The following is a 15,534-nucleotide window of genomic DNA, read 5'->3' as shown; positions in this document are numbered from 1 at the left end:
CACGCCAGCCAGTGGCTCTCTCAGGGACAACAATGGTGGCACGCCAGCCAGTGGCTCTCTCAGGGACAACAATGGTGGCACGCCAGCCAGTGGCTCTCTCAGGGACAACAATGCCGGCACGCCAGCCCGTGGCTCTCTCAGGGACAACAATGCCGGCACGCCAGCCCGTGGCTCTCTCAGGGACAACAATGCCGGCACGCCAGCCCGTGGCTCTCTCAGGGACAACAATGCCGGCACGCCAGCCCGTGGCTCTCTCAGGGACAACAATGCCGGCACGCCAGCCCGTGGCTCTCTCAGGGAGACCAATGCCGGCAAGCCAGCCCGTGGCTCTCTCAGGGACAACAATGCCGGCCCGGCAGCCCGTGGCTCTCTCAGGGACAACAATGCCGGCCCGGCAGCCCGTGGCTCTCTCAGGGACAACAATGCCGGCCCGGCAGCCCGTGGCTCTCTCAGGGACAACAATGCCGGCCCGGCAGCCCGTGGCTCTCTCAGGGACAACAATGCCGGCCCGGCAGCCCGTGGCTCTCTCAGGGACAACAATGCCGGCCCGGCAGCCCGTGGCTCTCTCAGGGACAACAATGCCGGCACGGCAGCCCGTGGCTCTCTCAGGGACAACAATGCCGGCACGGCAGCCCGTGGCTCTCTCAGGGACAACAATGCCGGCACGGCAGCCCGTGGCTCTCTCAGGGACAACAATGCCGGCACGGCAGCCCGTGGCTCTCTCAGGGACAACAATGCCGGCACGGCAACCCGTCGCTCTCTCAGGGACAACAATGCCGGCACGGCAGCCCATGGCTCTCTCAGGGACAACAATGCCGACACGGCAGCCCGTGGCTCTCTCAGGGACAACAATGCCGACACGGCAGCCCGTGGCTCTCTCAGGGACAACAATGCCGACACGGCAGCCCGTGGCTCTCTCAGGGAGAACAATGCCGGCACGCCAGCCCGTGGTTCTCTCAGGGACAACAATGCCGGCACGCCAGCCCGTGGCTCTCTCAGGGACAACAATGCCGGCCCGCCAGCCCGTGGCTCAGGGAGAACAATGAGATCCGCAGTCCGGAATTTGACATATGCGAATGACAACCATCAGTGAGCTGGTGGCTCCATACACGTTACACCATCGGCTGAACCTGGTTGCTTTCAGCTGACAGCCAAATGTGTATGGGGGCTTTTACAGTGTTCATTCTCATTTTTCAAGACTTCTGCCCTTCACCATGGCAACTGGAGATCAGCTTCTGGGCCAAATCCTGACTGATGACAGCACATTCAACACCTTTAGGCCGGTTTCAACCGTCCGGACATTTCCGGTACAGGAAATATCGGTAGCGCTGTTCCCAAGCTCCGGAGCTGAGGCCTGTCCTCATCATGTTACCCTGCCAAAGCTGCGATCAGCAAAAGCAGGGACAGTGATGAGGGTAGTGGTAGTCCGCTCCCGCAGTATCCATGTGTAAAAATAAGAATAAAATAATAAAATCCATATACTCACCTGTCCTTAGTGTTCCCCGCTGTAATCCTCTGACCGCTGACGCTGGGGAGAATGAGCCACTCCGGAGCTGCGCTCAGTGAGTGACAGGACACCACTACTGAGGTGCAGCTCCGGAGCAGCGTGTCAGCGCTCAAAGGATTACAGCAGGGGACACTTAGGACAGGTGAGTGAGTATATGGATTTTATTATTTTATTCTTATTTTTACAGGTGGACATTGCGGGAGCAGACTACCAACTACCCTCATCATTGCCACTGTTGGTGCTGATGGCAGCGCCGGCAGGAACCATGATGAGGGCAGTGTTCAGCACCTGGCGCTTGGGAATAGTGCTAACTGTAGTGCTGATTCCCAGCGCCAGTCCGTGTCACATTGATGACACACGGATGTCATCCGTGTGTGTTCAGCGTGAGGCACTTTTGAAAACCATGTATCCGCAAAAAAAACAGACATGTCAGCGTGTGGAGCCCACGGAAACACAATGACATGTGCGCAGACCCATAGATTTGTATGGGTCTGCGTGTGTCTCCAGTAAGTGTGGAAACGGTCACCACTCGTCCCAGAGATACTGACTTGTGAAAGCCTCTCATTCAAATATCCACATTGTGTAGATGACTATGCTGTGCTGAGGTCTTGGGCAGTAGGCTCAGAGCCAGCACAGTTAAGGAGCTGGGGCGTGTGTAGTAAGTGGCTAGACGGCCAAAGGTTGTATTTTCATAGTTACTTTGATGTACTTGCCTTGCTGTGCATGGAGATGGAGCTGGTTGTGCCCAGTTTTCAAACTAATAGAGTGAATGGAAATATACATATACATAGATACACACACAATCAATAGATATGTTAATGATGAAAAATGTAGATTTATGCGGCACAGAGTATGAGCGCCACACGCAGAAATCCTCGCACTGCCACACCTTGGCTCCTATCAGTGAGGTTATTAATGGTTGTCTGATCTGAGTAATGTTCTGCTGCTTTGAATGCACTAGGGCAAATCATCAAGATCTGCAGCTGGCAGCTCCTTGTGAAATTGGTGACCGATTACCTCCCACATGTGCTGATGGGAGACCAGCCCAGAGACACTGCAGCCATGGAAGCACATTTAGGCCACACAAGACCGTTCACTGCCAGCAGTGGACCTTGAGGATTTATGTTTCCAAGTGTATTCAGCCTGGCAGAACATCCCTCAGACAACCATTAATAATCTCAGTCATAGCAGACAAGTCTATAAGTGCAGGGATTTCTCCATGTAGCGCTCATACTTCACTGAATAAAATCAAGAGGTTTTTAAAATTGTCTCAGTTTGTTTCCATCATTAACATGACCATTCATATAGTGATTTCCATAATATTTCCTTCATTGTGTTGCAATGAGATAGATGTAAAACAATTAGGTGGGAATGTGTACTAAGCGCCCCTGTCAGCAGGATTGTGCTCAGTAAACCACATACACTGTCAGATGGGCGCTGTTATACTGAGTAAAATGATACCTTTGTTGATGAAATCCATCCTGTGGTTCTTTTATATTCTTTATTTTCAGTTCAGCCATAATGATATGCTCGTGCTCTGGGGTGGGAGTTTAGGGAAGGTCTGTAACTGGTGCTCTCATTATGTATGCCTCTCTGGCCTCTGACAGGTCACTTTGCTTTCAGTGACCTGCCTACTATTTTAAATACTGACTTTGTAATTCCTGTGGCAAACATAAAATATACATACAACAAAATGGCCCCCGCCACTTTCGGTTTTCGAGAGATGCTACTGTGCACGTGCAGGCGCCATTTTGATTTTGGACAAAGAATTTGGGTGCAGCAATATGGCACCGCACATGCGCAGTAGCATCTCTCTGCAATCGAGAAATGTTACTGCGCGGGACATACTGCTGCAGGCAAATTTCTTTTTCCTCTAGCAAAAGGGCTCCCACGCGTGCGCGGTAGCATCTCTCGGCAACTGAAAGTGGCTACTGCGCATGGGGGCCATTAGGGACATGTAAATTTCACTTTTACACAGAAACTACAAAGGCAGTATTTAAAATAAGGAGGCAGGTACTGAAAGCACAGTGACCTGTCAGAGGCCAGAGATAGGCATACATAATGAGATCACCAGTTACAGCCCCTCCCTAAAGTCCACCCCGAAGCACGAGCATCTCATTATGTCAGAACTGAAAACAAAGATTATAAAAGAATCACTGGACGGATTTCATCATCCAAGGTATCATTTTACTCAGTGTAAAGGCACCCACCTGACAATGTATGTAGTTTACTAAGCACAATCCTGCTGACAGGTGCGCTTTGAATGTTTGGCCACACCACGGGTGCACCGAGCGCCTGTGCTTGGGTTGGAATAGCCATTGTGTGCTGACAGACTCTATAACTAAAACAGCTGTGTGGGAGGCTTAAAGGGACTACCTACCTGTTGTGTCTGTTGCTGTTCTTCGCACACATTCTGACTGACAGCCGGATCCCCACTGCCTAACTGGGGGAGCCGGCAGTCAATCAGCATGACGTCTGCAGTCACACCTCGACAGAGCAGGGTGGAAAAGAAGCCGCTGCTCTGTCGGCGTGACGTCAGCAGAGGCAGCTGAATCGCCGGCAGGAGCGGTCGCTGAGCACAACAAGCAGTTAGGTAGCAACTACCCGCCCTGTTAGTGTTTAGACACATTTTTTTTTTTTTTTTTTCACAAAGTCCTGGATATCCCCTTTAAAAAAGAATCTGTCAGTAGGATCAACCCTCCTAAGCCATCTACAGGTGCATCTCACTAAATTAGAATATCATCAAAAAGTTAGTTTAATTCAGTTCTTCAATACAAAAAGTGAAACTCATATATTATATAGAGTCATTACAAACAGAGGGATCTATTTCAAGTGTTTATTTCTGTTAATGTTGATGATTATGGCTGACAGCCAATGAAAACACAAAAGTCATTGGGCATGTAAGTCATAGGAAGCGGAATAAAATGATACCTTGATATCTACAATCCAATGTCTTATTCCAGAGAAATCCACATTTTTCTTAACAGCTCATCTATGGGCCGGACATAGACCTCTCAGAGAATCTGCCTCAAGAGATTAGACGGCCCATAAAGAATTCGGCACCTTCAGTAAGTGGCGTGTGTTAGAACCCTCCTGTTTGTTTTTTCCATCTTGTGTTTTGCGGTCACGTGACCATCTGCCTTTATATTCCAGCTCCGCCCTTTTGGCTGTGCTGGACTTCAGTGCTTGACTGTTTCTCTAGCCAGGTGCTTCTATGCCTTTCTCTGTCAGGTTGTTTGGTCCTTCTGGGACTTCTAGTACTTTTTTACCTGTTTGTCTTATTGTGTTCTGCAACAACTTCTCTGTTTAGGAGGTGTCCCTTTTTTGTCCCAGTCCTTAGTTCTTTTAGGGACCCCTCCCCTTATGCTATAGGTCTTCGTTCAGACTAGCCGAGGACTAAGGCGGGTCTGTTCGCTAGGAACAGGCAGCCCGCTACATCGTAGGGATTCAGCTTAGTCTTACTGTAGGGACAGTTTTCCCTTATCTTTCCTTAGTACATGTTGCAGATCATAACAGCGTGAGCCTCCATGCGCTGGGCCAGAACTGATACTCCACGCCCCAGCCTCAAGTGTCGTGAAAATACCTAAAGTCACAACATTTTTGATTAAACCCACGCTTTTGAATCCCCATCTCCTCTTTTGATTAGCTGGGGAATGATGTCATCATTGCGGCATCGTGCCGGCCCGGCTAATAAAACAAGGCGACGGGGATGCCGGGAGGTAAGGTGACTCCCGAGCCTCCAATCTGGTGGTCACAGATTACCGGCCTGGCCCGGCCCAAGGATCGGAGTCCTGCAGATCCATTCTTCCATATCTAATGAACACTTCCGAAAGCATTCTTTGCAGAATTTTTCCCACACCGGCATAAAACCATTTCCCAGTACTATATACCATCTAACTTAGCAAAAATACAGCTATCTGCCACTAAAGAATGCAAGTCCAACCGCTCACAAGACAAATGTGGCCAAATGATTACCTTTAAGACCATGTTTTTTCCAATTTTGGATTCAAAGTGAACTAGAAGTAATATGAGGCGCTGCCTAAGGCCGTGTGCACACCTTTAGGATTTGTACAGAAAATTCTACTGCAAACCCTAATTTGTTGGCAGGAGAGACGCTGCTTAAAATAAGCACTTATTTACATGCGTTTTTGTTGCAGATTTTTCGCCTCTCATTAATATGGTTGAAACCTGCAGCAAAAACTCTGAAAGAACGGACATGCTGCCAGTCTGCAAGGGAAAAGCAACGTGTGATTGAGCCTTTAGGAATATCATTCACTTTGCTGGTACTAGCAAATCCTTCAGGTTTTGTGCCAAAACTGCACAGAAAAAGGCAGTATATGCACATACCCTTAAAGAACCGGCACACAAATACCCGGCACTGACCCAAGCATGGCTCGTCTTCAGGTATATGGTGTGAGAATTCAGAATACCTGCTTACTGTGCCGACTCCAATTAACATTAAAGCTTTCTGTCAGGTTAATTGGTTTCCAGGACTGTGATGTTGATGCCTGAAGGGCTGCAGTACCGGGAACGGCCAGTAGACAGCACGCAGTCACACTCATCTGGCTCCATGCACTTTACATTGGACACCAGTGGAGTGGACACCTACCGATCAGTGCGGAGGCTGGGTGTCCGAACCCCACAGATGTGATATTGATTACATATATTAGGGGCAAGTCGTCAATATCACAGTCCTGCACAAAGCCCTTTAATATGACGTGCTATATACACACAGCATAAGGCAATCACAGATCCATACTTCTAGTAGGCAAAACAGCAGAAAACAAGGTATGTGATTTGGGTACTAGGAACACTAAAAAAAACACACTGGCACATAGGAGGGGAAAGAGGGGTGACATTCATTAAACGTGATAATTTATTCACCAATCTTTATCCAGGTTTCACTAGCATAACATGCACCAAATTCATTTTCCATTAGCGAAGATATGGGGTCTGTTTCAGATACTCGGGATTAACCATACATTGAAGCAGGGGGAACAAGGCGGCTAACCAACTGGTACCGGATATGTATGGCCAGCAACCATCTAGGGGGCTATGGATGTCCAAAACAGGAGGCACTGGGGCAACCACGTAGCTCCTTACAGTGTCAGAGCCCCATAACAACTACCCCCGTGTTGTCCTGCTTCACACTGTGTGTTGTTACACGCTTGGTGGCCCGTCGGGGCATACGTCTGAACCTCCCCGCAAAACGGGATTCGGCGTATGTGCCTTCCAGAGAAGGATACCCATAGTAGACTGAGAGTCTGCCTGTAGTAGGTATATACGCCCGAAAATTATGCACGACAGAACACACGTTCACTCTGTCAGCACCATTATAGTCTATGGCCCCTATGAATCCTGTTCTGCGTCCGGTTTGGAAATAAGCCCTGATGGGGCCACTGAGAATGTAACAAAACACAATGTGAAGGCACCTAAGGGTTCACAAACACATTATCAGCTTAGCCCCATGTGAGTGCACTGACTGCGAGGAAAGAAACAGGAAGCATCCACTCCTGAGACTATCTGTGCGCGCAAGAAAAAAGTAACTGAAACCTGAATGCTCAGCAGCAGACTGCGCTACAATGCTGGGTCAGAGAGCGAGGTACACTGCTCAAAAAAATAAAGGGAACACTGAGGCTGCGTGCCCTCTATGCGTTTTTCATGCGAAATTTCCGCAGCAGAAACGCTTTAAAAACACTTGGTAATCCGTGCCCCATGATCCCCAATGAAAATCTGCATGTTCTGTGCCCATGCTGCGGATTTTTCCTTGCGGAAAAATCTGCAGCATGTCCATTATTAGTGCGTTTCTGCATGCGGATTTGAGGTCCCAATGGACTTGAAAAACGCAAGTCAAATCCGCGCGTAAAAGCTGCAAAAACGCATGTAAAATCCGCAAGCGTTTTTGACTGCCAAGACCATGCAGAAACACTGCAGAAATTTTCTGCATCGTGGGCACATAGCCTTAAACAACACAATGTAACTCCAAGTCGCTAACACTTCTGTGAAATCTACCTGTTCAGTTATGAAGCAACACTGATTGTGAATCAATTTCTCCTGCTGTTGTGCAAATGGAACAGACAACTGGTAGACATGGTAGGCAATTAGCAAGACACCCCCTATTAAGGAGTGGTTCTGCAGGTGGTGATCACAGACCATTTTTCTGTTCCCATCCTTTTTGGCTGTTTTGGTCACTTTTTCATTTTGCCATTGCTCTCACCCCTAGAGGTACAGTAGCATGAGCCGGTGTCTACAGTACAACCCACAGAAGTTGCTCAGGTAGTGCAGCTCATCCAGGATGGCACATCAGTGCGAGCTGTGGCAAAACGGGTAGCTGTGTCTGTCAGCACAGTGTCCAGAGCATGGAGCAAAAATCACTTGGAAAAGTGCTTGCGAAAACAGATGTAAAAACACTGAAAAAACGCATGTAAATCTGCATGCGTTTTTTTTCTGCCAGAGAGAGGAAAAAACGCTCTGCATCAAATCTGCTACGTGGGCACATAGCCTAAGGCCACGGCCCCACTATCAGTATTTGGTCAGTATTTTTTCTCAGGAGTGGGAGCCAAAACCAGATGAGGAACAATCAGAGAAAAGGTATAATAGAAACAAGTCACCAATTCTGCATTTATCACCCACTCCTGGTTTTGGCTCCCACTACTGAGATAAAATACTGACCAAATACTGATAGTGGTGCCATGGTCTTATTCTCCCCGGCAGCATTCGGTTTCAGTCCTGGTCCTGACTGACAGACGACTCCAATGCAGAGCTGCTGTCAGTCGGGGCCGCGGTTACAGTTGTCGTTCTGTATTCTCAGAGCGGTGACTAAATCAGTGCCGGCAACATGGCTGAAACCAAGTACTGCTGGGGAGAATAGAGTTCATTTTCTCACACGGAGTTTGCATACGGGAACCTTACGGTCTCAAGCAAAATGGCGCCGCTTGCGCAGATCAAAATCCTGGCTCGTCATTGAGGTGATATTCCAGTCTGTGCAGCCACCGACACCATTTTTGCTGGAGAATGCCAGAGGTCAATCTGAGCATGCGCCGCCTCCAGTGTAATTTTTCCGGAGTATGCCGAAACATAAATGTGCGCAAGTGCCACCCGCAGCAAGCAGGGCTGTGGAGTCGGAGCCCATTTTGGTGGAGTCGGTATAAAATGGACCGACTCCAACTCCTAAAATATATAATAAATTGGGTACAGTAGTTCAATGCAGTTGATGGGGAATATTTTTTCCTAAGAATTTGGGAAAGTTATGAAATGTCCTATAAATGTCTGTCCTATTCCTGATCTAAGGGTCTAGACTTTTAGCTGAGATGAATCTGTGCTACAATTACATTCCCCAAAATGGCCACGGCCGCCAGCGCACGTGCAGTAGCATCTTTCGTTTGCCAAGAGATGCTACTGTGCACATGCAGACGCCATTTTGCTTTTGAATTTGGGCACTGTGCATGCGCAATAGCATCTCTCGGCAACTGAGAAATGCTACCGTGCAAGCGAGGGGCCATACTGCTGCAGGCAAATTTATTTTTCCTCTAGCAAAATGGCATTCGCGCGTGTGCAGCAGCTAGGCGCCGCGAGTGCAAAGTAGCAGTTTATGGAACGGATACCTAGCCCTTTCTAAAAAGTTTTTTTTTTTGCCACAGTTTTTAGAAGAAAGCAGCCTAACTTTCAGAATCCTCAAAACCACTTAGAAAAATAAAAAATATACATTCTCCAAACTACCTGACTGCTCAAACAGATGCAGTCCTTGAATCACAGAAGTTCAGATCTTCAGAATCAAAGACAAGGAACGTATTATGAGATGAAAGGAGTTAACTTCAAAAGTCACAAGAACAATTGTTCCCAGGCAAAATATTCATTTGTCTACAGACTGCAAAAACATTCACTTTCTAAGAAGTCCTCAAGATGGCCACAACTTGTCCTTCATGGTGACAAGCTGTAATTACAAGGAAGGTCAGCAGAGAAAGCCCGGCCTATAGATGAAAAACAGGCCGTCAGCAACTTTAGAAAAACAAAAGCCTCAAGTTACTGAAAATATTATGAGCTGAAACGTAGCAATCAGTGAGCAAAACAATGAGGGGAGGAAATAATGCGCAGCCTCCTAACCACAGAGGAACCAGGGAAGTGCCCCATCAATGCCGGAGGGGTGACGACCTGGCAGCTCATTACTTGCCATAGGAGCCTAGATTAAAAACACAGGTCTAATAAAATATAATGCGCAAAATGCACGACATGTATCCAGTATACTCTGCATAAACGTAACCCAAATATCAATGTATTTCCTTAGAATTGGGCTACGTTTCTGCACAAAATGAATCAAAGTATTTTAACCAGTGCAAGGACAAAGGTGGAATAAGGCTCAGGTCACATCTGTGCTTCATAGAAATCCAGTATCTCTTGTGTGCTATGACAACAAAAATGGAATTCATGAAGGAGGTGAATCTACAGTAATAACGGCCACAAAGGGCTCCTGATAGATCCCACCGACGAGTCCACAGGTTCCCGACTTGCTGTCCACCATCACACTGGGTAAAGTAGCACAGAATCTGTATGGCAGGTATTGGCCTCACTGTATAGTATATTAATAAATGACAAGTGTATTTCAAGATCTACTCTATGGCATCACTACAGACATACATGCGTATGTATGTGAATCATAAATAACTAAAAATATATATCCAGGTTCGCCGGCGACGTGTCCACTGCTGTTTATGGCACAGTATAAAGTATACTTCCCTGACAATGCCATCGGCACGTCCAGCACATACACAGGAGCTGTGCTTTCCTCTTTTTTTCTACACCAAGGCCCTTATCTCCTTATAGAAGTATAGTAAAATCTCTGCTAATTGCAGGCTAGGGATGTGCTCCACAACACGGGCCATGCACATAGCATTCCCCCAGACTCTCCTATACACAGGAACGTTCACTCTATTCAGTTTTAATTAAAGGGGTTATCCAGGACTTTTAGTTTTTCCCTATGGGGCCAAGAACTTACTGGCAGGTATCTGCTGCCCACCTGCCTGTTCTGCGCGGAGGCGATTCCCTGCCTCCTTTGGCCTCACATCAGCAGAGAGGCGTCCTCTCTTCCACTCTGCCCTGCTGACGGGGCGTCACTGTGGATCTAATGCTGATTGACAACAGGCTCCCAAAATGGATCCATTGCATATTGAAACAAGTAGGCCCCCATGACTACTATGGGGTCCAGCTGGATTCCGGTATTGGTCAGTTTTAAGAACTGGAAAAGTTCAGTATATTGTATAACACATGATGGTCTGATCATACAACTCCTGGGGGGGGAGCAAAAGAGTATACAGACATCACGATCACAGCTGATTCTTTCTTTGAAGTAAAATATTGTTTATAAACAGGCAGGGAAAGGTTTTATCTCACAAAGAATCAGCTGTGATCCTGTGCTGTCCTGTCTGTATACTCTTGTTTCCTCCCCAGCCCAGGAGCTGTGGTATGATCAGACCATGTTCCTGTATGGTCAGACACAGCCATTACACAGTACACAGCAGGGGCACATTTATAAGATTATCTCAGCACAGGAACATTATTTTTAAACACATCTAATTGTGGAACTTATTATTATTCCAAGATCTATTAATTAAAATGTACTTTTGTTCATGGGAAAACCCCTTTAATTCATCATGGAGGCTGCTCCTTTTTCAGCTGTCTCTTTCTGGTCGTCACTGAGTGATCAGCCATCTCCAAACGTTATCACCCAATTCATTTGTGACTTTAAAAAAAATCTCATACCTTTTGTTTCGGCCTCAGTCAGACAGTGGTTTATCACACACATGCTGTATTCTGGCAAACAGAACACGTCCTCAATCTAATGGGGCCGCTCACATCGCCATCACGGGTGACATCCGTGTATATTCATACATGAAAGTCACTGATGGGAAACCTGACATTGACCAAGCACTGATGACACACGGTGACCAGTCCCTGAGGTGTGAACGAGGCCTTACTGCTCTCCAGCACAAGCACCTTCTTAGGCTAAGTGCCCATGATGCAGAAATGCTGCAGATTTTTTCCGCTTCTCCCTGGCAGGAAAAACGCATGCGGATTGTACATGCGGATTGTACATGCGTTTTTCCCACCAGGTAGAAGCGTTTGTCAAGCGTTCTTCACATGCATTTCTGCATGCGGGTTATCAAGTGCTTTTCCAAGCGATTTTAGCATCACTTGGAAACTGCTTGACAACTAGGTCACACTATATAAATCCATGCAACCGGCATAGATTTATATAGTGTGACCAAGTAATAGTTAAAAAAAAAAATGGTAAAAAATAAAAAAAACATTATGCTTACCTTCCGATGACCCCCAGTCTCCTTCTCCGATGCATCTGGTGTCTTGGTCGGCTCGCGATGGTGTAAAAGGACCTCCCATGACGTGACCTGTCACATGACTAAATGACGTCATGGAAGGTCCTTTTACACCACCACAAGCCAGGACACACCGTACAGGAGACCGGGGGCCATCGGAAGGTGAGTATAATGTATATTTTTTATTTTAAATTCTTTTTCTTTTTTTACAGGTTCTATGGTACCCAGGTCTGAATGAGAGTCTCTTCTTCTCCAGACCCGGGTATCATCCGCACATTGAACCGTGTGATATCCGCATGTGCACATGTAGTCATGCGGATATTAAGCAAGTCAATAGTGGCAAAAACGCTGCGTGTCCGCAAAATTAATGGAGATGCTGCGGATTTTTCCGCAATGATAATCCGCAGCGGAAATTTCCACAGCACATGCGGATTATCATTGGGGACCATGGGGCACGTATTACCAAGTGTTTTTTAAGCGTTTTCGCTGCGGAAATTCCACAGCAAAAACGCTTGAAAAACGCATAGTGGGCACACAGGTGAAGGCACTTGTACTTTTCATCGTGCGCCCCCTGGAGGACTATGGTATATAACACCCCAGTGCACAAAGACAAGACAGACAATGCTGTAACTATTGTACATGGTGAATGGGACCTGAAGTACAGAAGTGATGTGTGACCTCAGGCCTGCGGAGAAGAGCGAGGGGACGCCATGTATCAGCCGGGCTGCTCACTAGTACTGCACGCCATACTAGTTATGTAACGCGGAGAGCCGCCACCCGCCGCTCACTAACCCCTTCAGGGACCCCTAGCACCAGCACACATGCGCACATGTAATCCTGCGCGGAAGGGCGGACAATGTCCTAGATCGGCGGCACTAGGTCGTTATTCAGGTCATTCTTAGAGCCAGCAGTTAGGTTGTCACTCACCGCTTGGTTTCAGCAACACACCGATCTCCCACTACTACTAACAATCCGCCCCGGGGACCGAGACCGGGAGTCCCGTTACCCGTATGGTGCGTATGCACGCCGGGTGGAGAAAAGAAAGAGAGGGCGGAAATCTCGCGAGATTAGAGATGTCCGTGACGCTCGGTCCTCCCGTGCTGCCACCTGGTGGTTGGAGACAGTATATTACAGAGTGATAGTTCCTGTAGTGTAAGCAGCACAGATAGTGAGGTTCGATGGGCTCATGGATGAAGCTGATGATATTGTATATAGTAATGGCTGCACTACTGCAGTATGCTGGTCTGATATGACCTCTAGGTGGAGGTTGCACTTCAGGTCTATGATGCCATCCATGGTCACCCGTTTGCTCCTTGGGTCGCGCGGGGGTTGTTCTAGTGATGGGAGGAGCCAGTGCCCGTGGGCTCACCGGCAAAAAAAAAAAAAGCCATTTAAATGCCTCTATCAGTGATTGGTTAAACGGCAGTGATGAGAGCTCCACTCGGGTCACTGCTGTCAGAGGCAGATGTAACGGCCAGCGCTCGCTCGCCCAGTATATAACAGGCGGGGCCCCTGAGCCCACTGTATACTCCCGCCATGCCACCTCTGACCAATACATCAAAGGCCGATGAGAGGCTGAAGGCTAATAGGATTGGCCAACCAGAATTCTCTGCACATAGATTATCATGTTGTCTCCTGTTTGCAGAGGATGATGAGCCGACCATGATGATGATTTTAGTGCCGACATGAACGATCCACTCAACAGACACAAGCATTCGGAAGTTACACATGCTGATAATTTGTACTGGTTAATATAAATGGGCATTTAAAGGGGTTGTCCGTTCTTCCAATAAAAGAACTTCGGAATCCTGACAGTGTTCAGTGCGCGCACTGTCAGGATTCACTGGTACTGCCTGTGAGAGCGAGCGGTCACGTGACCGCAGATATTGCACTTCCATACTTGCGGTCATGTGCGGACCACACGTGCCTGGTCCTGCTCAGTTCACTTGTATTGAGAGAAGCTAGGTATGTCTAGTTGGAATGTAACTGTCTGCTCTCACCAGCTATACCAGTGAATCCTGACAGTGTGCTCACCGCCTGTTGTCACAAGTCTGCAGTCACAGTGAAAAGCCAGACATGCCCTTTAATATGCCATTTAACAAAGTGCGTACGTAAACTAGACTGAGTCTTTAGGAAATCTTTTGGACCAAGTGACCTGGTGCAAGGAAGCAAAAACTAAACTTCATACCACCTACTAGTAGTTGGCTTAATTTTACAGCAATTTTAAGCCAATAACTAGAGCATAGCTTTTGGAAATTTGGTGTATTTTACAAAAACACACATACCACCCACCTTCAGACCCTTTATAAATGTGACAGAAATCTCCCTTTTTGTGCATCATTTTTTAGCATCTCTTAAAGTGCTGCATTTACACTACTGATAAATATGAGACTCTTATATTTTTACCTCTGTCTGAAACTTCTCGAACACAAGCCTGGATTCATCATTATTTTAGAGCCTTATATCTGCAGAAACAAAAAGGTTGTTAAAATGCCATCATCCTGATCATTTTGTCGCCAACATTGGGGGGGGGGGGGGGGGGAGTCGCGAGGCCACAATTCACATCAGATGGTCAGCCAGCCTTTCCGAATCAGCGAGTCTGGCCAAGTCTGTCAGTCTGTGTCCATCACCTTAAGTGTCCATTAGCTGAAGTGTGAGAAATATGAATTAATTCTGAATTGAATCTGAAGTGAACTGAAGGTAACTGGATACTAAGTCACAGTAAACAATGTTTGTCTTTGTTTTCACTCTCACCCCCTTAATCCTTCACTTCTTACAACCACCCCTAATCCCTACACCTAGTAAGGAACTCTTCATCTCTCCCTCCATTCTCCCCACCCATCTCACCTCCTCCTCAGAGCTATTCCTCAACATACAATCCTTTGCCTCCAAACACAGACAGCCACCTCATGCCCTCTCCTGCTCCCACCTATTAACGCTTTCTCTGCTCCTCCTCACTGCCGGCGACATCTCTCCAAATCCTGGCCCTCCTCACCACATCCCCACAGTCACTTCCACCTCCTACCCACGATCTATCCCAAACTCTCGTAACCCTTCTAACCTTATACCCATCCGCCCAGCCCCCGCTTCCCCAATCCCCCTAACAGGAGCTCTATGGAACGCTCGCTCCGTCTGCAACAAACTTTCCTACATTCATGACCTCTTCATCACCAACAAGCTTTCCTTCCTTGGCATCACTGAAACCTGGCTCACCCCCTCTGACACGGCCTCTCCTGCTGCACTTTCGTACGGCGGATTTCACCTCTCCCATACCCCCTGCCCCACCGGCAAGCACGGTGGAGGAATAGGTTTCCCCTCTCAGAAAACTGCTCCTTCACCCGTATCCCACTGCCGCCCTCAATTACTCTCCCCTCTTTTGAAGTGCACTGCGTGCGCATCTACTCCCCCTCCAACCTCCTACTGGCTGTCATCTACCGCCCCCCAGGATCAGCCACCACTTTCTTTGACCACTTCACCACTTGGCTACTTCATTTCCTCTCCGTTGACATCCCCACTATCCTCATGGGCGACTTCACCATCCCCATTGACACTTCCCTCTCAGCTGCCTCTAAGCTTCTATCCCTCACTTCCTCCTTTGGTCTTACCCAGTGGTCTTCCACACCCACCCACAAAGACGGCCACACGCTGGACCTAATCTTCACCCGCCTCTGTTCCCTATCTAACCTCTCTAACTCACCT

General features: G+C 47.7%; 1 protein-coding gene across 2 annotated transcripts in view; it reads right to left on the bottom strand.

Moving 5' to 3' along the window:
• NCOA4 (nuclear receptor coactivator 4) overlaps nucleotides 1-12,918 on the bottom strand; it is a 30,494-nt gene extending 17,576 nt beyond the window's left edge. For both annotated transcript variants that reach the window (XM_073685953.1, XM_073685955.1), the window contains exon 1: nucleotides 12,763-12,918. The gene's annotated coding sequence lies outside the window, so the exon portion shown is untranslated. The remainder of the gene's footprint in view (nucleotides 1-12,762) is intronic.
• Between the last annotated feature and the right edge of the window lie 2,616 nt (nucleotides 12,919-15,534).

The sequence above is a fragment of the Phyllobates terribilis genome, unplaced genomic scaffold (assembly GCF_046119375.1).
Source record: "Phyllobates terribilis strain yellow unplaced genomic scaffold, ASM4611937v1 Scaffold_5__5_contigs__length_657084704, whole genome shotgun sequence".
Classification (NCBI taxonomy): domain Eukaryota; kingdom Metazoa; phylum Chordata; class Amphibia; order Anura; family Dendrobatidae; genus Phyllobates; species Phyllobates terribilis.
Note: the sequence above shows the minus strand (reverse complement) of the source record. Positions and strands in the feature narration are given on the sequence as shown.